We start from the raw sequence: 24,496 nt of genomic DNA on the forward strand, positions 1-24,496 counted from the left end.
CATATCATACATATCAGAAGCAGATGGTAGTGGCTTAAGCATGAAGAATGACACATACTTTGTATAACCATTATTTGCACAACCACACAACATCTTACATCCATTACATAGGAGGATTACTTACCTTACATGAATTATAAAATAAAAGAAATTACAATACATGGAAGTAAGAAGGAACTCACTAGAAACTCTAACACAAGTCTAGAAAGCAGGTCATTTGCTTTTATCATTTAGACCTTCGTTAACTTCTTGAGCTAATATAAAGATAATTAAACATGTGAGATCATCAATCGATCAAATCTAATCATGCATGCAAGAATCAATAACACTTAATCTAAAAACATGATATTTCCTCCCTTACACAGCATTTTAGCATCAATGCATGCTGAACAAAGAACACATAAATGACTTTGAGGATAATTTAGGGTTCATCAGTAATTACAAGTGAGCTGGTACTAATGTATAAGTTATCTGAATACTGCGAACCTTACCTCGAAGAGGTTTTCTAAACTTTAGTTTTCACAAAGTTTTAGAGGAAAAATCAAGAAGGAAGAAGAAAATGTAAAAATGTTCAGAAAGACCACCACTATCCTTATATACTTAAGCACAGAGACAATGATTAGTGGAAAAATTAGATAATTCCACTAACTCTCTTGATTCTTGTAATTAAGTGTACTTAACATAATTTATGTCTTTTTAACTATAGTTTAGTTCTGTTCTAACTAAATCTCACTTAACTAACAAAATTATCATACTAAAATAATAAATAAATCTAATAGTTGCGAACTTAACAAGTTCACCTAAAGCATCTGGGTTAGATGAATACTTAACAGAAGAGCCCGCCAAACCATAGATCTCACCAAAATATAAGAGTTCATCAAATGGCACAATACACATAATTCTATACTTAGCTAAGAAAAACACTTTACTTACTCATATCTACCCTTATTTTACCAACTATATGCCAAACAGTTATCAAATACAGAGACTTCGTCGGGCGGGCTGTTACACTCCTATTATATGTAGGATGTTGTTTTTCTATTTGAAATAAACATCTACAACTCTATAAGGTTTCTACCTTCTCTTCCTATAAATAGATAGCACAGGTAGAGCTATGAACACAACTTTTGAGAGATTTTATTCTAAACTTTTAAATATATTTTTTTAGAATAACAATTTTACCTGTTTCTATTAAAGAAAAGAGAATTTTCATTTTCACCCAAAAAGAAAACTTTTTCTAGTTCTGTGTTTTGGTTCAACTGGTTTAAGCCCGCACTCGAAGCAGTTCATGGTAAGAGAATAGCGGAGAAGATCATTTGGTTGAAAGCCAAAAACATCAAGGATCCGTTTATCAGAAAAAACATGTGTGTATTCAATTAAGGTTTATTGCTATAAATATCACAAACCAAGTCGGTTTTCAAAAATTTTAATTGTTCGCTATGCAAGAAAACCGTTTTCAAACTAAGATTTTTTTCCCAACAACGTCATAGGTAGGTCCCCATACATGCCAACACATACCCTATTCTAGGTAACACATGTTTTCTAGATATGGGTTCGCTTTATGGTGGTCTGAACCCACATCATGCGGTCTAAAAGAAGGATGCAAACACCTTATGTGCAAACTCAAGGTGCGAACCATGTTGAATATAGGCCAGGGCCCAATTGGGTAATCGGGTAATCGAGTAGTGGGTTGATAATGGTCAGTGCCATAACAGTTTTCAATAATGATCAAATTTTATAAAATTATCATGATTTTGTGAAATTAAGATAAACATTCGATTCACTAGTTTTGAATGGAAAAGCCAATAGTTTTAAAATATGTTTGAAATTATGAAATTTTAATTTAGTCCATTTTTTATGTTAATGTAACCTTCAGAATTGGCCATAACGTCTAAGTTGGGTTAGAGAGGTTATTGTGTATGTGAGCTTTCACCAATTGCTTGCTGGTTGTTTTATGGTAGATAGTTGATGATAGATAGACTGACATAATGTATGTTCAGTGATAATTTGTATGATATGCTTGAGTATTGTATGCATGTTGCGAAGGGGAATTATTCACGGGCTAGATGAATGTAGGATTAGGGAAATGAGAATTTTTGTTAGATGCCGTCATATGGTATTGCTGAGTGCAAACTGTGATGTGTAAAGCTCTAGGCCTTACGGAAGGGAGACTATTGTGTTCAAGCATCAAAGTTAGGAATGGTGAAATGGAGGAATGGACAGAGAAATAAGGAAAAAGGAATTTTGTTAAGATACCGCCATATGGTATTTCTCAGTGCAAACCGTGATGTGCGAAGCTCCAAGCTTTGCTGAGGGGACACTTCAGTGTTCAAGCATCATGTGGATATGAGATGGATTGATATCAATGGATATTCGGTTCCATAGGGCAACTTCGCGATAGCGGTCAACATGTAACAGCCCGATTTTGGGTCTAGATGGAACATTGGTTTTTGGACGACAAATCCGACGAGGAAAAAAAATGTAATGGCCTGAATTTTCAGAGGTGTCAGAACGGTGATTCGAGATCACTAAATTCTACAAATGAGTAGAAAATATTATTAATTTAGTGAGTATAAGTTAAATGTGAAGTTAGGAAAATTTTTGAAATAATGAATAGTGCACTAGAAATAAATATTAAAATAATTAGAATAAAAAACAGGGTATCGAGACCTCAGAGATTTTAAATCGAGCCATAAATATTTTTATAAATATTTATGGAGTGTTAAAAAGTTATTATTAAAGTTTCGTTAAGAAATTTTAAAGTTCCAATAATTAATTGAACAAAAAGGACTAAATTGTAACAAATGCAAAATTATGGGAAATGATTAAATAGCTTAAATGATAAAAGGAAGAGGGCTTCAAAGGCAAATAGACCCAAGGTCTATTTGGGCTGGACGGCAAGGGCGTGAAATCAGCAACAAAGTAAGGAGAATTAAGGGAAAAATTGGAATATTGCAAAATTTACTTAATAAAGTTAGGACCAAAGTGGAATTATCTAGATTTCTCTTTAGTTTTCTGCATTCTCATCAGCAAAAAAACACCATAGAAGGGTTTCCTTAAGCTAGTTCTTCCTATTTTTACTGCAGGTAAGTTCAATTCTTGATTATTTCTTGAAATTTTGGTGTTTTTGTGACTTTTACAACTAGGCCCACTTGTTGAATTCATTAGTTTTTGATTCTATGAAAGAAGTTGAAAGTTTCTATGAATATGTGCTGGAAGTATATGATGATTTAGCATGGAATTAGAGCTTTAAATTGTTCATATGCTGATTTTATTGAAAGAATTGAATAGAAAGTGAATGTTTGGGACCTAATAGTAAAAGAGTTTGAAGATAGAGTTATATGTGAAAATTTTGAATTTCAATAGTTGTGAAACAAATTATAATGTCTAGGTAAAGTATTAATTGGGAATATTAGATTAATTGAGGGGTTAATTGAGAAAGGACCGAATTGTATAAACTGTGGGCAAAATGGAAATCAACATTTTGCACTAAAGCAGTTTTGGACAGCAGCAGTAGTATAACTTTAAAAAATCACCAAAAATTTTGGGAATTGAATTAGAGGATGAATAAAATATTAAATTAAATATTATTGAGTCTAGTTTCTCATAGAAGAAACGGTGTAAGCAATGGAATTGTAAATCATGAGATATAATAAATTTTGTGAGACAATGTCAGAATGATTTGGGGTTCCCCTGTTCTGACTTTGGAAAATCATCAAAAATTGAATAAAAATAATTATGAGTTATTATTCATATTCTTAGAATCCTTAATGAGTGTATTTTCAAAGGAAATAAATGGAAACATCATCAAAATTCTTTAAAATTATATAATTCATTTTTAGTGAAGAGTGGTCGGAACTATTAGACATCGAAACAGGGGAAACTTTAAAGAATAAACTGTACTATTTGGCTGAACCAAAAATTTTGAAAATTTTTTGATAAGAAGGTATGTGAGTCTAGTTTCAGGGAAAATTAACGGATCTTAATTTAGAGCTCTGTAGCTCCAGATAAAAATAATTTAGTGACTCTGACTCGGATAAACAGCTTTGAATATACATGTGAGTGAATAGTGAAATTATAGCTAATGTTGTTTAAGTGTGTTATACACATTAAGGATGTGGAATGGAGAGGAGGAGGAAAAAAATTGGGAAATATATGAATGATTTGTGTATAATTGGTCATATGCTTGATTATAATTGATAAACGATGAAATAGAAATGATGCTTATATTTGTGCATTATTGGTCGTGGTTTAAGCTCATGTGTGAAAATAAAATTTCATAGTATGTGTGTATGGTATATTCGGTATGATTTGGCATGAAATAATGTCATTAATGGTTTATGAATTAACACATGTTGGTAAGCCTGATACATGAATAAATGTTGTGCTCATCCATGCTTATAATGCTTAGGCTATATGTGTATTTGGCTAACATATTTGGTGTATATGCTTAGGCTTTGGCCAAGTAGTGGCTAGATTATGCCACGTTAAATTTATAAGTTATGAATTGAAATGGTTTATCGTGTGGTTAGTTCCAAAAAGAGTTATGTTTAAATACACTAGCTTGCAACTATGGTTGAATGATATGCTTATATCTTGTGTGATGTGCATAGAAACAAGTGTGGAAAGTTAGTGAAATAGTAAGTTCATATGGCTGAAATTTAATGGTTAAATGTTAATTTCATGAATTACATAATGTATGATGAAATGTATTTAGTGTTGAAATGAGAGTAAAACAAAAATACGAAAATCGAACAAATGATCAAATTAAGCGGAACACCGGATTTGAGTACTTCTGATCAAGAGATAAAGTGATAAGTGGTAGCTTTAGCTACACTTATCTGATCAAGTGACAAAGTGATAAGTACTGCACTTATCTGATCAAGAGACAAAGTGATAAGTGGTAGCTTTAGCTACACTTATCTGATCAAGTGAAAAAGTGATAAGTGCTACACTTATCTGATCAAGAGACAAAGTGATAAGTGGTAGCTTTAGCTACACTTATCTGATCAAGTGACAAAGTGATAAGTACTGCACTTATCTGATCAAGAGACAAAGTGATAAGTGGTAGCTTTAGCTACACTTATCTGATCAAGTGAAAAAGTGATAAGTGCTACACTTATCTGATCAAGTGACAAAGTGATAAGTGGTAGCTTTAGCTACACTTATCTGATCAAGTGACAAAGTGATAAGTGGTAGCCTTAGTTACACTTATCTGATCAAGTGACAAAGTGATAAGTGGTAGCCTTAGCTACACTTATCTGATCAAGTGACAAAGTGATAAGTGGTAGCCTTAGCTACACTTATCTGATCAGGGACAAGTGATAAGTGATCATACGTAAGACCATAGTTATACTATGGCAAAGTCAAAGTGAAGTACTCAATTTTCCTTAACCGTTTCCTAATTTGATTAAGGATGGTAAGTGACAAATGGGCCCAAATGAATTAAAGTAAATGGATAAGTGGTAGTGTATTTATACCAGGATGATGTTGTTATTTAAGCTAAAGTGATATTTTCATTGCAAAATTGAGAATTTCATAAATGTGTTATTGAATGGTATAATCGATAAACGTTGAGTTAAATGGTAAATACGTATCAGTGTTGAACTTAATGTCATTGAATTGTACGTGAATTAAATGAAAATTGCTAGTGAATTGATTTAAATTGTGAGCATGAGAAGTTGTGAATTGAATGAAATGGAAATGAAACATTGAATTGCATGAGTATGTATCGGGTCTCGTAGGCCCTAATTATTATGATTATAATATTTTGAGGATATATTGTGAAAAGTTATAGAAGCATGTTAATTATTTTGAAATTTTTAATTTAGATGAAATTTATAACTCGGTTAAATACGTTTACAAGTATATGTGTTTTGGTAATGCCTCGTACCCTATTCCGGTGTTGGATACGGGTAAGGGGTGTTACACAACAGGCTCTATGCAGCAATATCACAATTGTGTTAAGGTGCTTGGAATGATGCAAATGTGCAAGTGTACACAATCACAACAAGTAATAAAATGACAAGTAAATGTCGAGTTATCATACCCACAGGGACTGTGAAAGAAAATTATTTATGAAATGAAATTCAAACACATTGGTGATTAAAAATATTTTGATTTTGAGGAAGTAATTAAAAACTAAAATTTAACTGAATAAAATAAAATAAAATAAAAATAAAAGTTTCAATGCACGATTTCAAAAGATGATTTTAATCAAGATGACATAATTGTGTTTGATTAATTACATTTCTTAACTTAATATTACTAAAACAATGTTCATGTTGTTACGAATAAATTCACGACAACTTGGTAATTTGTTAACTATAGCACATACAGACTTACTAAATTAACTAATACTTGAACATAACACTATGCCAATTCAAACAATTAATCAATTTAAATAAGCAAGTAAAAGATTAAGTAAGGTAACAATGTATACCTACATTAAAACAATTTAATCACAATAATCTTGCCAGTCATGCAAGCCTAATGTACCGTTTAATACAGCCGCTAATTTAACCCTCAGCTACCTTAGATGATTAAACATGCACTAATTAAGTATTGTTTCCATTAATTACAATTTCAACACGATTTAGTAACTAATTCATTAGTTACCTTACAATGATAATGCAAGATTAACTTAATCATGGTTTTACTTAATCAAACAATTTACCAAAACCTATAACAACATAAACATAATTTTAATAACTTAAGTGGACGAAATGAAATCAACCTAACACGAATTAAATTTAAGCCATGTTAATTAAATTTATAATAACAACAAAACAAATATTCATAGACATGTTCATAACAAAAACAACAAAAAATTAAAGGATAGGAAACTAGAATCAAATCTGGTGTTTCTCCGAAGTTTGACTAGTTTGCTCTGCTCCTCCTTCTCCACTTGTTCTTGTTGAACTCAGGCTTCTACGAGCACTTGAATGTTGTACCAATGGTGGTTGAAGGGCTCTTTTCCAAGAGGGTAAATTGACAAGGGAATGGAAGGGAAAATGGAGAACAAATGAAGGGTTTTGAAGAGAGAAAGTGAGAGAGAAGTGTGAAGAATGAAGGTGTAAGAGGTGTGTTTCAAATAAGCAGCCAATGGGGGTCTTTATAGGTTGTATAGGCTGCTATAAATAGCAAAAATCAGCAACCATTAACTCCCCCCATGGCCGGCCACACATGTGGCAAGTTTGAAGCTTTCAAACTTGCTAAATTTACCTAGGGGCAAATCTACAAAAGCTTGATAAGTTAGGGGTTTAAATGCAATTTCAAGGAAAATTCAAGGGCTTTTTTGCAAGCAAAATAATCAGCTAAATAATCTAACTGGGTCAGCATGTGGGACAGTTTTGGGCAGCCTATTTGCTGGTTGGATCAGTCTCTCGGTTTAGCACAATTGGGCCTCCTTTCATAATTTAATTAATAATTATTATTTAACCCAAAATAAATTGGATAAAATTAAAATTAATTATATTATGAATTAATATTCATAATTTGGACCGTCTTAGGCTAAAAAATTAATTCGCCTCGATGCTTCAAAAATCTCTTCTTGGTTTTGTGCTTTCTAATAGTGTCTGTCAAGCCAGTTTTCGCCCTTTGTGTGAATCTGTCAAAAATAAATAAAATTTTATTATAAAATTAATTAAAATTAAATATGTTAATAATTTAAATACAATTTAATTTTTTTGTAATTATATTGTATTTTTCGACAAGAATTACACCAAAACTGCATGAATTTGAGTTAAAAAGGGCATGAAAAAGTATATATATTTTTGTGTTTCCAGTCCTACAGGGCGACACCTTAAAAGTGATCTAATGTGTAAGAGCATAGCTCAGCTATGACAACCAATATAGTCCATCGGGATAGTGAAGACGGGGTAGTCCACTGGGACATTAAACATGGGGTAGCCCACTAGGACATTAAACACGGGTGGTCTGGCGAGATATTAAACACGGGGAAGTTCACTAGGACGATAAATATGGGGAATATTGAGTAAGAGCATAGCTTGACTATGGCAGCATATAGATTCTGTTGGGACAATAAACATGGGAACATCCATCAGGACATTAATATAAGATTTCAAATGTAAGATTGTAGTTCGACTATGGCAACCAACAAAGTGCACCTAGACGTTCACATGGGACCACGCAGAATGAGTCCATAGCTTGACCATAGCATCAAGTATAGGCTGCCAAAAAGAGATGAACTCAAAAGCTGATTGTAATGCTCGGGTTTGTGCAAGTGTACACAGTCGTTATCAAGTAATAAGTAAGTACTGAGTTATCATCTCCACAGGGATTTTGCTTGTTCTAAGTCACTTAACTTGTAAAATTATATTAACAATTTGAAAAAAATAAAAATACAATATAGTTGAGAAGTGGTGTCTAAATTAAATTAAATGCAATGATCCCTAATGCAAGGTTTCCTAAGTATGCAGACTATACGAATGAAGTAGATTTTAGCAAAATTAAACACAATTTGCAACAATTATAACACAAATAAACTAGGACAATTACTTTAATTAAACTCAATTTATTATTATCATGCTTAATAATATTTGGAAAAATATTCCATGGCAACTTGATCTTTCATGAGTTTGGAAACTAAATTAGGTCATTTCGAAATCCTTTACTTAGTAAATATGCATTTTACTAACCCTTATTTACTAAGGGCTTCTTAGCATTCGTGTGAGGTAATAGAGACGTGTTAGGTTTGAAACAATTTAATCACACAAATCTAAAAACTATGTAGATAACAGAGCCTGGTTAGGGTTGTTATGCAACCTACAATTTAATCGGGTTAGGATCTAAATTGAGCATGAACATTTCAATTATGCGTCCATTAGTCGTCGTCTGGTTAAGATCGCTCAGCTGATTCAGGTGCATTTCAATCACGTATGAATGAAATACAGACTTGATTTTAATTGAAAACATGATCGATTAAGGCACAAACATTATAAGGATGAATCAAATAAATATTATTTAATTTAATTAAAATAATCATCCTAGCTTAAATAAAATTAAGCTATCATTGTTGTAAACAAGAATAAAGAGCTCATAGCAAACATCTTTAAATTAAATTAGAGAAGAGAAAGATTAAACCTAATTCAGAGTGGCTGTCACCCAAGACTCTAACTGACGAGGCTCCGTTGCTCCTTTGTTTTGCTCTTTCGCTGATGGCTCTCCAAGGTGGCCGAACAAGGGCTCTTTAAGAGGCTAATTTGCTGAAATCCTTTATGCAAGGATGGTGATAGGCGTGAGAGCTAAGAGAGTTGAGAGAATTGAGAGAGGAGAGAATGATAAGAAGTGAGGGATGATGGATGCATAAATGAATGAGAGGGTCTTATTTATAGGTGAAGAGAGGGGGATATTTTACTAAAAATAGGCGTGTTCATCCTTTGAAAAATCTCCCATGGTTGGCCGGCCATGCATCAAGCAAATCAAGCTAATTTTTCCTTGATTTTTGGTCAATTTGGATGCCACAACAATTCAGGACTGAGACTCGGTCAAGTGCAAATCTTCAGGTAAATCTCTAATTTCTTCAATTCTTCGAGGACCTTGTATAATTAAACCAAAATTTGGTTTATAATCAGCCATGTGCAGCCAAAAATTGGGTTGACTTGGTCTCCACTTGGACAGTTTTGCAATTAGAAGAAAATCCTTAGACCTGTCAAAGATAGCAAATAGTTTAGAGGACCAATAAATTAATTTAACAACTTTAATTAATCAATTTACTTAATTAAACCCAATTTTTATTAATGAAAATTTTAAAATGAATTATTAAAATATAACATTATATTTTATTATTTAATTTAATCAAGCATGGCCCATTTCATAGCTTAAAAAAATATAATATGCTTAAATTAATATAAAATAAGCCATTTTTTTGCATGAAAACTATATAATAAAACATAAAATCACATTTTAATAATTTCTATGTCTTAATTTCATATTTTCACATATTTCATTAATTTATTAAACAATTACTTGGTTTTAATAACAATTTTAAGTTAAAAGGCGATGAATTATATAGGAAAAATCCTATATATTTTTCCGTTTACACTGACAAGACAAGATAATGGGGATTAAGGTATGACTTGGACGAAAGAAAGCGTGTGAATTTGGCAGAACAAAAATTCTCGAACATGAAAGAATAAGGAAAAATGGGTAGAATACCCTGATATGGTAGGTATACCTCTTAAAGGGGATTTACGGTGTTAAGTTATGGAGAATTTGTAGGTATGAAGCTACAGATCTTTGGCAAATGATCCTGAAACAAAGGATATAATAAATGATCGAGTGGAACCTAAGGGTTCGTGGGTAAATGTCAGCCAGAGGCGGTTCGGTCCACCGAGGCCCACATGGAGGTAAAGTCACTCAGGCTGACAAAAGAAGGGGGTCTCCAAGGAAAAACCCAGGGCGCACAATCCGTCAAGAGCAATGGAGGTTAAGTATCCAAAACTCGAAGAAGTAAATGGAAGACAACCGATGACAGACATTGGAATTTACATCCAAGGTTGAGAGGAAAAAAGGAATTTGGGTTTAGACAAAATCAGACATGTACCACTAAGGATCGTTATGTTAAAGGAATATGTATATGTCTCAGATAGAGATTAAGACCGCAACAGTACACTGTAGAAAAAATGGGAGACATTGGTTTCATAGGTGAAATCTACAGAAAGCTAAGTGTATACAAGGAGTTTAAATTCTTTGTTTTAAATATTTTTCCCTTAGAAATTTAGAAATATGATCGCTACCCTGTTTCATCAAATCTCGCTAAGTTTATCAGAACTTGCGATTGTATTGCCTTAGCTGTAGGGTTGAAGATTATTATAGAGGTTATGAGAGAGGACCGAGCCAAACTCTGCCAAATTGAAGAAACACATAGCAGTAGTCGTAACATGCATATCAAGGGGTATTCCTAGAGGCTACGCCTCAGGGGTTTAGCCAAGGTCAGGAAATTTTAAAGATTTAAATTGAAAATTTTAAATGATGTTGTAAGACAATACCTTTTAGAAGATGTATGTGGTAGTATAGTTGAATCTGTATAATAACAATCGAAAATAAAATAAGATTTGATTCAGATACATTAGCCAGTTATTTAGGTCTTTGTAACATCTAGTACCCGGACCTGGTGATATGGTCAAGCCTAGGGTGTTACACGGGTTCAGGGTTCGAGTTTGAGGTTCAAGGTCAAGGTCAAGGTTTAGGGTTTTGAGATTGAGGATCAAGTTTTAGGGTAAAAAATTACCAAAATTATGTGTCAATGACATGGAAAAAATTGCTGGAATGTCATTAAATAATTGAAAATGGGCCATGGATTATTTGGGGAAATTATTTTATGAACCCTTCCCACCACATCATTCGTGGTTCATTTCCAATTATTTAATGACATTTCAACAATTTTTTCAATGTCATGGACACATAATTTTGGTAATTTTTTTACCCTAAACCTTAAACACTAAAACATGAACCTCAAACTCAAACCCTGAACTCTAAACCTAAAACCCGAACCTTGAACAATGAACCCTAAACCAAAAACCCCATACCCTAAACCCTAAACTTGAGGTTTAAGTTTGAGGTTTGGGGTTTAAGCTTTAGGGTTCGAGGTTCGAGTTTAAAGTTTAAGGTCATGGTACAATGTTTAAAGTTCAAGATTCAAAGTTATGGGATCGAGGTTCAAGGTAAAAACCAAAATTATGTGTTAATGACATGAAAAAAAATGTTGAAATGTCATTAAATAATTGGAAAGGCACCATGGATAATATGGTGGGAAGAGCCCATAAAATAATTTCTCCAAATTTTAATATTTTATATTATTTTTTATTATATATATTTGAATTATTTATATGTTTATAATTTTTATTTTTATATAAATTTGAATTATTTATAAAATTATACTATTTTATAATATATTACTTATATAAAATTAAAAAAATAATTAAAAGACTAATATATATAAGTTTTAAAATAAAATATTCAAAATTCAAATCACATTTGATGATGATTTGTCAACATCAATCAAATATTATTTTTTATATTATATATATGACCATTTTACCAATAAAAGCTCGTTTCCTACTTTATTTACGGAAATGGGCCATTTTATTTATTATTTACCGGAATGGGCCGAAAACACTAAAACACATCCACGTAGGAGCATTTTAAAGGGAAATTCCAGCAAAACGCATCCCTGAGGGAACATTTTTGCCATGTCAGCAAAAATGCGCTGACGTGGACGCGCTTTGCTGACATGGCAAATGTGCCCCCTCAAGGACGCATTTTAGCCCATGTTTTTGACCCCCAATAGTCATTTAAAATTTTGACCGTTGGGGGATCCAACGGTAATAAAAAATATATAAACCCCCTCCTATTTTTTTCACACAAACATTTCTTCCAAAAAACTCTCAAATTTCTCCCTAAATTTCTTAAAGCTCTCTTTAATTAACTAGTTCCTTTAATTTTTTTTTCTAAATTAGTATTTTTTTATAATTTGTAAGATATTTGATCGTATTAGCAATGGCTAGGGAATTAATTCGTATCGGTCATAAACATATCTCCGTCAAACAAATGAAAATGGTAAGGGTTAATTTAAATTTTTGAATATTATTTAATTTTTTTCATTTATGTAATTTTATTATTTTTATTTTATAATTTTTTATAACAATCTGTAGATCGGGTGTTACAATGTTATATTCGTAATATGTCTGGTCCTCCATCACCGTTGATAAAAAATTACTTGAGGGAAGCGGGTTTTTGGCACATGGCCAATATAGGCCAAGGGTGCAAGTTGGACCCGAAACTCATCAGCGTGTTCATATAAAGGTGGAGACCCGAGACGCACACATTCCATCTTCTATGCGGGGAGTGTACCATCATTTTAGAGGACATGCAGTTACAATTGGGATTGCCGGTGGATGGATCTGTACTCACCAGGTCCGCTCAATCTGCTGATTGGGGAGCCATATGCTACGATCTTTTGGGTGCGATTCTGGATAATATTTACGGAGGTCGGAACTAGATGGGCTGGTTACAAGACACATTCCCGGAGCCGGGAAATGATTCGACTGAAGTAGAAAGAATACGATATGCTTGGGCATACATCCTTGAGATCATTGGAGGTTATCTAATACTAGACTTGTCACGAAACCTCGCACATCTGAGGTGGCTGTTGAAACTCATTGATTTTAGAGTAGCTGGTGAACTTAGTTGGGGGTCTGCCATGTTGGCAACATTGTACCGGGAGATGTGTGCAGTGACGAAACCAAATAAAGCCAAAATCGGAGGTTGCCTATCACTGCTACAATCATGGGCTCGGTTTCGTTTTCCATTTTTACTTCCTCGAGTGAACCACCCATATATATTCCCACTCATAACGAGGTAAAATTTATATTAGATTTTACAATTATTACATAGATTTAAATTATAATTTTATGCTAAAAATTTATTTAATTAGGTGGAACCATTAGGTGAGTTATGTTGGAATACCTACCATTCTTGAAGATATACGGCTTCTATTAGACCAACAGTCGGAAGCGCATGTAAGTATTAAATGAAATATATATACATAACATAGTCATTTCGTATTTAGTATTTAGTATTATGTATATAACTAATATTTTTATCACGTTCATATAGTTTCAATAGACACCATACAAGGATTTAGAAATTCGGGAAGTAATTCCGAATGAATTCTTTCAAAATCTGAACATTTGGCATGTTAAGGTCCCATTGGTCAACTATGCTACTGTCTAGATGCACCAGACGGATAGAGTGTTGCGACAATTTAGATTCCGACAACCGATTCTCGTGACACCTGAGGTGCTCAATGATGAGCATAAAATCAACTTACGGTAATCGAATATGCATTGGTCGCTATTCTTCTAGGAATATATCGAAATGTGGGAAAATCGGTATGGTCATATACCTACTCGCGAATCAATCATCGTTCCAGAGTTAGCGTGTGCGCCAGATTACATGCCATGGTTTAGGATCCATGGCAAGCCATACTTACTCTCAAAAGAGCAAGGACATCAACAAATCCATGTCGAAAGGGAATGACGGGGCCTTTTAAATCTAAAGAGAAGGGATGACGAGACGAGCCCATCAACAGCGCCCACACAATCACTGGGCCCAATGCCTCAAGCGACGACACCCACACCACAGCCTCTTCAGATTATGCCAGGTGCGTATCCTAGCTTTTATATGTATCCTAACCCTTATATGTTTCCTTCTCCTAGTCATATACCAGGTTGGAATGCATGACCCGGTGCATCTTCTTTCCTGATGACTCCGACTCAACCGACAATATATAGGCCATTGTTGGAGGAGGGATCGCACGAGGCACCGTCGGGGAGCTCATCTCATTTCCAATCCCCATCGCCTTATGGGATTCAAACACCTCCGTTATGGGTGATGCAAACACCTCCGCATTCTTTGTTCTATTAGGGTGGGTCATCCTCCCAACACCCATAACCAGAACAACCACACCCCTACTAGAACAACCACAACCCCTGTCGGAAGCTGAATCAAGAAGGAATCCAACGCGTAACCGTTGACCACCCTCATGTGGCACTGATTCTGACCGGCACATGCATTAATTTTTTTAATATTTTTGTACAAATTATTTTTTAATATATTTATACAAACTACTTTTCTCAGTACTTTTGCTGACACTGCATACTGCTTGAAGCTTTTTTGACCTTATCTTTTCGGAACCGTCTTCTCAAAATTATTTTTTGAAAAACTACTGTAGAAAAAAAATAAAATCCTTCTTGTCAATATAATTTTTTCAAGACTCAACCTTGGAATGGCTGCATTTGGTTTAGAGTTAGATGTTGAGGCTGGAGATGTAGTCCCTGTTGAACTGAATGAGTCATCAAACACAAAGAATAATGATTCTATAGTCGCTTCCACATCCTTTGGCCATAGATGGAGGCTCTGGCCCATTCCCTTTAGAAAGGTCAAAACACTTGAGCACACCCACAGCAATTTGTCTAGTAAGGAGGAATTTGTGGATACTGAATCTACTCTACCAAATTCACAAGCAGATTCAACTCCAGCATTCGGTGGAAAGATTGAATCTCCCCGCAAGCAATTTATTAGGACAAATGCTCCCACTAGTGAGCAGATAGCTTCCTTGAATCTGAAAGATGGTTAGAATAAGATTACTTTCAGCTTCTCCACCAGGGTCCTTGGAACGCAACAGGTTTCAATTCTTTACCACTCGATTCTTCCCGTAGGTTTGCAAGGTCTGTGTTATGCTCAAATTTATCCTCTTAAAACCATGCATCTTTAATAGGTTGATGCTCATATTTACTTGTGGAAGTGGAATGCAAAGATTGTAATCTCAGATGTAGATGGAACTATTACCAAGTAAAGACTTTTACCTCCTGATGTTATCTCTCTGCATCTTTTGAAATGTTCTTGTTTCACCCATTTATGGACCTTCTAAACTCACTTGTGATTCTTATTATGATATATATTCTGGAAATGGCAGATAATTTCCTTACTAGACATCATTATGATGAGTACAATTTTGGAACAATAAAATTAAATTGGACTATAGAAGTGAAGGAGAAAGTTTTAGTAAACCATATACTTACGTTTGAAGCTGAAAGTAGATCTTCCAATATGATCTTTAGTGTTAAAGCAGCAATGCATATTTATAGAAGCTGTCCGTCCTACCCTATTTGATTTGTGGTGTAATCTTTCTTTGAATTTGTTTCAATCATGTATAGTTTTAATACAAGATGTGTCTCTCAATAACCTTGACACCTCTCTTTCAGGTATGACGTTTTAGGCCAGTTTATGCCTTTAGTTGGAAGGGATTGGACACAATCTGGTGTAGCTAAACTTTTCTCTGCTATTAAGGTATGTTTTTTCTCATTTGTTTCGATGTTCACTCGACTTGCTTGAGACTTACCGCAATTTGTAATAATCTATTCCTTCATCAGGTTTTAGAATGCAAGTTTATGGAATAACATTTGAAAACCTTAGTATTATGATGGTGTGAACATTATCCCGTTATCATTAAGCTTCGTTAACTGAATTGTCTGTTCACAACAGGAGAACGGATATCAGCTACTATTTCTGAGTGCACGAGCAATTGTTCAGGCATATCTAACGAGAAGTTTCTTAAACAACCTGAAACAGGTAGAAAATACTCTAGGTTTTGGTTTGGTTGCTTAAACCTTTTTTTCTTGCTTTTACTTAAATTTTCCTTATTATTTGCCTTTGCATCTAAATACAACTTACATTTTCCTTATGAGAGCAAAAAGGCAATAGAAGAACTAAAGAGAAGCTATTTCTACACCATGGTCCTTTGTTAAAATGATTTTACTCCGAAATTATGACTAGTAAGTTTTTAACTGATTGATTTGTTTATGCAGGATGGAAAAGCTTTACCTAATGGACCTGTTGTTATATCCCCCAATGGGTTGTTCCCCTCATTGTATCGCGAAGGTGAGATCTTGCTTATGTATTGTTTGTTCATTGAAGCACTCTATTTTGCTGTTTTGAGTTTGCATCACAGTTTTATGGCTTCAGCTGAAAATGTTGCTATAATTGATCAAAGAGGCTGTCTTTGTTGTTTTAACCCTTTCGGCTATATTTTTTGTTACATGCATGCATTATCTTTTGTGCCCACTTCACTCCCTTTCCTTTTCTATTATTCTTTCCCCTTCTTTATATTAGTTTATAAGTTTCATTTTACCATTTCCACCTTATTCATTGCAGTGATAAGAAGAGCACCTCATGAATTCAAAATAGCTTGTTTAGAGGTAAATTCTGGAATACTTAACCTTGTTTCTCAATGTAGATTGAAATAGTTACTGCGATAGCATGTCCTTTTACCTTGAGTTTCTTTCTTATACGTGCATGGCAGGATATCAAGAAACTTTTCCCCTCTGACTACAATCCATTCTATGCGGGCTTTCGAAACAGAGACACGGATGAGCTGAGCTATAGAAAAATTGGGATCCCAAAGGGCAAGATTTTTATTATCAACCCAAAGGTACGTGCTTTCTATGTCCTATTCATGTAAAGAAAAGAAAAAAAGAAAAAGAAAACCTGGCAGTCTAACAATCCGACTCAAAACTGGCAGGGCGAGGTGGCTATTAGTCATTGTATTGAAGTGAAGTCATATACGTCATTGCATACTCTCGTTAACGACATGTTTCCGCCAACTTCATTGGTTGAGCAGGTAAAAGAGTATATTTCTCGCCTGTTTACTTACAGTTCTACAAATTCTCTCCAACTGTCCCTGGTTACGGTTTGTCTCAGAGTCTTGAAAATAGTACTATTTCCCTGATATTCCAATTCCTTTACAGGAAGATTTTAACTCATGGAATTTCTGGAAAGTACCTTTGCCAGATATTGAGTGAGATTGCCGGTAGCTTAAAGAACACTGTCACCGTTCAGTTGAGGTGAATCGACTTGAAGATCAATAGCTAACGTACTCCACAGAGAAGAGATTACTTGAGATTCTTCAAGCTTTTAACTTTGCCTTCCAGTCTTTTAGTTTGGTGACCTGCAAATGACATGTACGGATTCATAGATAGTTGCAAGTGAATGAAATCAAAGTCATTGCCACCACCATAGCTATTCTTGTTCCTATAGGGATTTCATGAAATCAATTTTTATGTTTGATTATAAACTGTAATAATTCAACACTTTTTATACTATACCTTGTTTGAATATATTGATTTTTTAATATAATACGATTTTATTGTTGTCAATTCACCAAATATTATATATCCATATATATATATTATTAAATTTAATCCTTTCTTTCAACAAGTTAAACCAGAAAATCAAACTTTGTTAGTGTAATGTTAAATTTAGCCTTTAATGTCTAATTTTTTTTGTCAATTTACATTTTATTCTTTTTTTAATTAAGTTTTATTTTGTACCTTTTTTAAAAATCAAAATTTGATCATCAACATTTCAAAAAGAGTTAAATTATTGATTTTTCAATGAAAATACTAACTAAAGTGTTAAAGTGTTAAACTTTTAAACATGATAGTTCTAATTAAAATCTACATATTCATGTTAATTTTTTTAAGAACTTTTTATTATTTTTAAATTTAAAATAGTTTTATCTTCTTCTTTTATATATATATATATATTTAAAATTATTTGTTGACATTGGCATATAAGACAAATGACAATGTTAGCATGAAAATACATATGGATCGTCATGCGAGTTGTTACACAACACCATTAAAAAAATATTATTGTAGTTATCATTTTTTTTAAAGAAAAAGTTATTTGACTCTTTTTTGAAAAATTGAGGGTCAAATTTAGTTTAAAATAAATAATGGTCAAATTGATAAAAGATGCAAACATTGAGAATTAAATTTGACATTATACCAAATTTTTTATTAAATAAAAATTCACGAATTTTCAAAATTTATATTATAGGAAAAAATAAGAAAAATGCTGATTAGTATACCACGAATAAAGTTTAAAAACTTGTTTTTAAAAACGATGCTAAAAGTAATGTATTAAAAGTAATTTTTTTAATATATTATATTTTGACAAATATTTTATTGTGTTTGATGTGACATAAATATAAAAAAGAACTCAGTTGATGAAGTTTTAATAGTAAGGCTGAATTATGAAAATTTTGAGATTTATAATTTAATTTTCTTTATATTATAACGGTTAATACTTTAATATAATCTAAAAGCCTTGACTGTTTTGTTTTGTTTTTGAGGGTTTGACTTTTTGCTTATTGAAATATCGTGTCCAATAAATACTCTTAAATAATAAAAAATTGACTAAATTACTAAAAATACCAAACCAAAAGCAAAATTATCAAAATAGGTTTTTTTTTTGAAAAATTTACAAAAATAAGCTGATTTTACAAAAAGTGACAACACCAATATTTTTTTTTATTTTGTGATTTCATCTATTAATGTGGAAATAAAATTAACAAAATAGGTCTTTATATAGACTCAAATATTATTTCCATTGTTTTCTTAAGCGACGTGAAATATGAGTCTATATGGACTCATAATCCATTTGCAGTTTGATCCTAATGTTAGATTACTTACTCTTTTACAAAATCTTTTTCCATGTTTGGTGCTATGAATAAAGGGAGAGAGATAGGTGAAGATATGTGTGTGAGAGATATTATTAAATAATAATTCAATTAATATTTTTTAATATTATTAAAAGGGGTAAATTATCAAAATAGTCAATTTTGTTTTCTTCATATTATATTCTAGTCATTTGTGTTTGAAATGTTACGTTTGAGTTGCTTACGTTAACGTGTTGTAACATTTTAGTCACTGAACTGTTAATTTTCGTTAACGGTGAAACAGTAAGCTGACGTGGCACATTAAATCATCATTTGAAACAAAAATTTTAGGTTATATTATATAGTTGGTTCCCATATTTTTTTCGTTTTGAACAATTTAATTATTTTCTTTTATGTTCTTTTAACTTTCTTTCTTTTTTTTCATTCTCTTCTGCTTCTCCCTTTGTTTTTCTCCCTTCTCTATCTCTTTTAACGTAGTTTTTTTATGTTTTACATTTGTTAAAACTAGTCCCTCTTTTATTTCTTTGAACAATTTAATTTTTTTTCTTTTTATTTCTTTATTTTTCTTTTCTTCTTCCCCTTTAGTTATAATAAATGAAGAATATAGAAAAACTACATTAAAAAGAGATGGAGAAGGGAGGAAAATAGAGAAGAAGCAGAAGAGAATGAAAAAAAAAAGAAAGCTAAAAGAATATAAAAAAATTAAATTGTTCAAAACGAAAAAATATGGGGACCAATTGTATAATTTAACATAAAATTTTTGTTTGAAATGATGATTTAATGTGTCACGTCAGCTTACCCTTACACCATTAACGACAATTAACTGCTCAGTGACTAAAATGTTACAACGCATTAATGTAAGTGACTAGAACGTAACATTTCGAACAAAAGTGACTAAAGTGTAACCTGAGGTAAACAAAAGTGACTATTTTGATAGTTTATCCTATTAAAAATGTCATGTATAAACTCTTAATTAGTTAAAAGAATTTTTCTAACAAATATATTAGTATAGACCATAGTAGTTATGAAATTATAGTTTAGATCGATTTTTGACAAAAAAAATAAATTTAAAATATCTAACAAAATATATATAATTTGAAGGTTGTTTGTTCCAACTTTTATTTTATACAACAACATAATAAAATATAATTCAAAAGATAATAATAATAGAAGAAACCGAACAAACATGGCTAACAGTGATAATTACGAGATCATATGATACTTTTTCATTAGTGTTTACACAAATACTAAAACTCCAAAGTTGATTATAAATTAAGTGAAATAAACTCAACAAAAATAATTAAAAATAAATAAAATTTTAATATACTGTGCCTTTAATATCATGTTGTTAGTTAAAAGAGTAAGTAATCTCGTGTTGTCTAGGAATATATTACAAATGGATTATGCGTCTATATAGATTTATATCTCACATCGCTTATATGTCATAAATAGCTTCAGAATTATATTTCACATCCAAACATAATATTCATATATTAACAAAAAGTCACATGATTTCATTTTCTTATATGTCATAATCCATATGTTAATTTTACATCAAAAAGTTACAACATTGTAATGACATTCTATTATATCATTATATCATCCAAATATTACAAATACAAAAAGTTACCAAAATATCATCAACACAACCATGATTTTTAATGGTTAGTAAGAAATTTTCTAACCCATTCCAGTCGCACAGAAGAAGGTAAACTAAGGAAAATGAGCATTTGCGTTGGATGGTCTAGAATTTTGCTCAACGCGCGATAGCGCTCATCCTCAGTTAAACCTTTTACTTCACATAAGGTTGGATATAATTTTAGAGCACTTTCTTGAATTGTCATTTCTAACTTTTGTTGAATTAGCACTTCGGAGGCAATACTCCTACTGATTTCAAGGCCAACAGTCCGTCTGTTTTTCAGCAATAAAGTGGTAGCCTCAATAAATGAGGTAGAAGAAATATGATCACTTGTATCAATTTTTTTTTCTTCTTTGAAAATGTGGAATCACCTTAGTTTCTAGGTGGTTGCAGTTGTGTAGCTGAAAGATCCATGTCATCCAAAGAAGCATTAGTTTCACATCCATGGAAATCGTTTCTTTCTTCATGAGTATTTGTAGCTGCTTCCTCAACATTTATTTCTTCAATAATATCAGTGATTGTTTGAGCATCTTTCCCAGTGGCTTGATCTTTTGCTTAGATGGTAGTAAGTTGGTCATAATAAAGGAAACTACGATGTCTGAATTGGCCGGGTTCTTTATGACTCTATAAAAAATGAGGAATCCATATTAGATATAAGTTTGGTCAAAACAATATAATAAAGACTTGAAATAATTCTTACATTTATATATGAGTTCCACACAGCATCTTTAGCAACAACAAGCTGCCTATACTCGTCCCAACCAAAGTCGCTATTGTTTTTTCCACTAAGCATGTCATAAACGATTACCCAATCCCTTTTCAATGTCCTAATCTTCGATTCAAGATTAGGTTTAGCCTTCAACATAGCATAGGGTAAATCTTTTTCTAACATTTTTTCCAGCTCATTTAAATAATCGGCTTTGAATCTCGTGTCTGCATTAAAGGTTCTAACATTGTGCATGTCAACCATACAGGCAACCAATGCAACATCTTCTTCTGGAACTCATTTCCTTTTTGTTCCTCGAGAATTTTGGGAAGAAACACTTGATTGTGAAAAACCTGACATAACTATCTTAAGAAAAAACACAATTTAAAATTAAGTTCAATATTATGAATCAAAAGGTCGACACTTTATAAAATTATAACACATGATGTATCAAAAGAAAATAAATTATAATTCAACAAGTCTAGTACAATACGAAAAAACAATTCAAACACCACCAAAGTTTCATAAACTAGATACATGAAATAACATAAACAAATTAACGTTTACTATATTTACCCTAAACCTAACTAATATCTAGATGCTTGCCATTCATCAAACATTTGATTGGCTAGTTCCATCCTCCAAGTAGCCCATGCATCCGATCGATGAATATTTACGATATTTGGTTCATCGTCATCTATCACATTACTAGGTAATCCTTTTCCCAACTTCGCGTCAATAGGATCAAGACTCATATAGGTTTGAGTAAAATTATGGAGCAAACAACATGCAATAATGATTCTATTATGCACCCTTATAGGATAGAATGATAGACTCCTAAGCATTCCCCATCTAAGTTTTAATAACCCAAAGAATCTTTTAATAACATTATGCGCTAAAGCATGTTTCATATTGAAAAATTCTTTCGGAGTACTTGGCTGGTAACCCTGATTCCACTCATTCAAATGATATCTTTGTCCTCTAAAAGGTGCAAGAAATCCTTCACAATTTGTGTATCCAGCATCAATTAGATAATAACAACATAAAAAAATATTTATCATGGTTAATTTCCTAAAAGAGTATGATCTTAAAAATTAATTCAAATTCATCTAATTTTACACTTTACCATGAGGAATTTTTAGTCCATGTCTCCTACTAATGGCATCTCGAAGAACCCGTCCATCAGCAAATGAACCTTCCCAACCAGGAAGAACATAAACAAAATGCATATCAGGTGTACAAACACCTAACGTATTTGTTGCTATGTCACCTTTTCGCATTCGATATCTAGGTTTATCAACTGTTGGAACCCTAATCTTGATGTGGTTTCCATCTAAAGCACCTAAGTAATTCTACATCACATGTATAAAACCTTAGGTTAGGATACTATATTTAATTCTAAATCAACTAAATTATGTATGAGCTAATATGGAACTCACTCCAATACCTTGAACCATTTCCACCTTGGGTCTGTAGAATTAGCTGTAATTGGCTCTACCTTTTTAAATAACACATCTTGTAAGCATATGACAACATTTAAAACATTGTGAAATGATCTGCTAACGGTTTCCCCGGACCTATTAAAGTGATGCTTGATAACTCGATTTTTAAGGTGATGAGAAATTATATGTAAAAACATTGACACTTGCTCATCAACAAGCATGTTCCTTGACGACTTCAATCCCCTAAAGTTTGTAACATCTCACATAGTTTAAAAAAGGTAACTCTATTCATCCTAACTTGTTCAATACAGGTCTCATCACTAGCATATACAAGTGTTTTCACATAATCTCATTTTGCATAAAAATTTAAAATATATGACCTAATCCTTGGTCTATAAGTATGTAGGCTATGGATGGCACTATAAGTATGTAGGCTATGGATGGCACACAATGTAACTAAGAACCAACTCGCAACTGTACACATTTGCAACCATATTGTCAATGCAAGACCAATTCTTTTATGCCTCTCACTTTGTATTATTAAAGGCAGACAAGCCATTACTGCAAGATATTAAAGTGTTACATATATTCAAATCATAGTAAAAGGGTCACATTTCTTCAATACTAATTTCAATAACAGTAAAACAAAATCAAAGAATTTAATTGCCAAAGAACTTACAATGATTCAGTGAATACAAGAAGCTCAACTGTGGGTGGAGGAAACAATCAGGTAAGCCAAAGAAGAAGAGGAAGCAATAACATACTGTCAAAGAAAAATGAACAATACATATTAAGAATCTTTGCAAAGCACAAAATAGAAATTACAACTATCATTGCAAGTAAAAAACTTGAAATTCATTTCTTTATCAAATTTCATTCAATAAAATCGGCTCTTTGTTTAGCAAATAATAATGTCTTGAACAAAAATTATAGTTTTTTTTAAAAGAAAAAATAATGATGAACATCTAAACTTGAAATACATCCACATCCAAATTACATAATTTCCAGTTTTACAGAAATATACATATATTATATGAAATTTTTTAAAAATTCGATCTTTAATTTACCTTTTAAAAAGCTTGTATTCATCCTCACATTGTAATTAACTAATGTTATATTTGAATTAATAATTGTGAATAGAAAAAGATAAATTATTTTGTTTGAATAGTTAAAATTAGTAAAATGAAAAAATAATATAAATTTAATAATTTTTGTGGGAAAATAAAATAAATAATTGCATATATTAATTTATAAGGTACATATTGAATAGTTAAATAAAAATGTCTCAACTTCCTTAATATAACATTTCACTTAAACTAAAAAAGGTATCTAAATAAGGTCTTATTTTCTTTTATTTTGTATTAACTCAATTCGATTATAGGTATACAGTAAGAAACATGAAGAATGTGCTCATCAAAAAAATAATTTCTAAAAAAGAAATTTAGATATACTTTGGATATTTATCAAAGTCAAGCACACAATAAACATAATGAAACCTTGGGTGCTCTTTCCTTCTCTTCTTGTTTTGGGGGAGAGAGAAAGAAGAAGTTGATTGTTGATCAATTTCTATATCTATCGAGATTATATTATTTTTGTCTAAATTTTATAATAAAATTATATTTATAAAAAAATATTTTTTATTGTATATAAAAATAAAATTA

General features: G+C 32.1%; 1 pseudogene; it reads left to right on the forward strand.

Moving 5' to 3' along the window:
• Positions 1-17,716, forward strand: part of LOC107919100 (phosphatidate phosphatase PAH1-like) — a 36,251-nt pseudogene extending 18,535 nt beyond the window's left edge.
• The last annotated feature ends 6,780 nt before the right edge of the window (positions 17,717-24,496 follow it).

The sequence above is a fragment of the Gossypium hirsutum genome, chromosome D13 (genome assembly GCF_007990345.1).
Source record: "Gossypium hirsutum isolate 1008001.06 chromosome D13, Gossypium_hirsutum_v2.1, whole genome shotgun sequence".
Taxonomy (NCBI): Eukaryota; Viridiplantae; Streptophyta; class Magnoliopsida; order Malvales; family Malvaceae; genus Gossypium; species Gossypium hirsutum.